Raw genomic sequence first — 2,473 nt, forward strand, 5'->3', positions numbered from 1 at the left:
GTGGAGGAGCCAGAACCAGAGGAGGGGGGGGGGGGCAANGGCTGAAGCCATGCGGGTGGCTGGGCTCCCGGGGTAGGTAGGAGGTCCCAGCTTGGCACAGAGAGGGTGGGCATCGGCCGGGAGCAGCCCAGCGCGCACGGACGTGGGGTCCGGGAGTCGAACTCCAATTTCCCTGTGGGGAATCCTGAGGCCGAGCTTTCGCGCCGTGGCCAAGGCCCCGCTAGGAGGAAGAAGGGGCTCTCCCTGCCCCCCTCCAGCCCACCCCTTCCCGGCCCNCAAATTTTTGTTCATTCTCCCAGTAGGAGAGCAGCCTCTGCAGAGACCCCTGTTCTGGGAGGGAGTCCAAGTCCAGGCGGGCACACAGGAGGCAGGGGCTGCTTGCGCGGGGCTCGGCGCCCAGGGTGTCCCGGGACCTCAGTGCGGAGGGGGCTCCGTCTCGAAGCCGCAGGCTGGCAGGTTTTCTTTCAAGATGGACGCTTTCTTCGTTAGAAAAGCCACACAGGCTTGTTATTAAAATCAAGTGATAATCGAGCTGGAGAAAATATATTAAGAAGAAAGCAAAAAGCTGCTAGATCTGGACCCCCCACCCCGCCAGCGCCCCAGGGGGACATCTGGGGGTGCTTCCTTCCACCTTTGTTTGCTCACCCATGAACCCCAGCCCTGCCTGATCCGTGCTTCTTGGGCCTGGGATCCGGTCATTTTATGGAGGCTGATTGATTTTTAGATCCTACGACTATTTTTAATTATCTGTGATTGTTGGAGGGTGGGATTGGGGGGCTCTGGCTGGGGCTCGGCCCAGCCAGAACCCACCTCCCAGACTCAGAATCTGCCCTGGGGACGGGGACATTGTCTGGACCTGCCCCTCCCCCACCTCGGTTTTCCCACCTGGAAGATGGGTGTAATAATATATAACCTGGAATTATATATACGCCATGGACCCGGACCTGGGGAAGTGTCTGCATTTGGACAGGTGTTCACACCAAGGGAGCCGTGCCAAGGCCCTCTGTCTACCTCGGGCCTGAGGGACGGGGACAGTGGTGGCCTGACTCCCCTCAGGAGCGGGTAAGGAGAGTGTGTGCTTGGTAGCCAGGAGGCAGCTACAAAAGGCTGAGTCCCAAGCACAAAGCACCGACAGGATCTGCATGAGCCCCATCCCACCCCAGGACTTGGATCAGCCCTTCTACTGTCTGCCCCCCCCAGCCAGGTGGTGCAGGCCCCCAAACTCCCCTGTGCTTAGAGACAGCACCCCCTCCCTCTGCCATGATGGGAGTCACTGCAGTCGTGCCTGTGGCTCAAGGCTGGAACTGCCTGGACGCACTCTCGTCCCCATGACGGACGGGAAAACAGACACGGAGAGGGTCCCGGCACAGGCGCCCAGCTGGGTGTCACCCACAGGCGTGGGGAATGCTGCTGAAGGCGCCAGGACGGGCGGCCAGTGGTCTGCGTGGACCAACGGCCCCCTGCTCGGGCCTTCCCTCCGCTGGCAGCTCACACACCCCCCCCCGTGAGATGGGGGTGCCTCGGGGGCTCCAGGAGAGGCCTCAGTAGCTTTCCCCCCAAAGGTTACCCAGTGGGGCCGGTGTTCTGGGGAAGGAGGAAGGGGTGGGGTTGGCTTGGGGATTCCCTCTCCACTCCGGCCTCGGGACAGGGGCGCCCTTTGGGCTGTGGGAGGGGTGACCCGTCCGGGACCTGCGTCTTAGCCGCTGGAGGGGCCATGGAAGGGAACAGCTCTCTGAGTGTGGGAGGCTCCCCATTTCCCCCAGTTCCCAAGGGTCCCTGGGCCTCAACTGTCTCCTGGTGGTGAGGAAAGAAGCACCTTGGCCCCCCACACGCACCCGAAGGGGAAACCCTGGGGGGAGGGAGGAGTTTGAAGCAGGGGCTTCTTGGGAAGCAGAGAGGACCTGTCCCAGCCTGCCTGCTCTGGAAAAGGACAGGGCTCTTCAGGGGTCACCCCCAGGCCGCTGCCCTACTGGAGGTGGAGGGAACCAGAACGTGCATGTGGGAGGCGCCTTTGGCTCCCCTGAAGGCAGGTGCTGCACTGTGCAGCTAGGGAAACTGAGGCCCGCGGTGCCCCCATGTGGAAGCAGATCAGACACTTGGGACTCAGCCTGAGGACCCCGCACGACTCCGCGAAGAGAGATGGGAAGCAGGCTGCACTGCCTGTCCAGTGCTGGGACAGGGGAGGCCTAGCTGGGACTGGGAGCTACCTCATGGGGTCTGTGTGCCGCCAGTGCGGAGATGGGGGGGTCCAGGCCCCCGCCCCGCCACATTCCTAAGAGCTTCCTGGAGATAGATTTGGGGGCGTCAGGCAAGAAAGTAACCTTCGTGACCCCCTGGGGACAGACACAGAATAAGAGACGTAGGGACGAGGCCCCCAGCCCCTCCTCGGCGGGGTCTGTCCTCGGAAGCCCGGCCGGTTGTGCCCGCGGACGGCGGCCCCCGGGTGAGGAGGGGGGGCGGGCGGGCGCGGAGG

The sequence above is a fragment of the Crocuta crocuta genome, unplaced genomic scaffold, assembly GCF_008692635.1.
Source record: "Crocuta crocuta isolate KB4526 unplaced genomic scaffold, BGI_CrCroc_1.0 scaffold443, whole genome shotgun sequence".
NCBI lineage: Eukaryota > Metazoa > Chordata > Mammalia > Carnivora > Hyaenidae > Crocuta > Crocuta crocuta.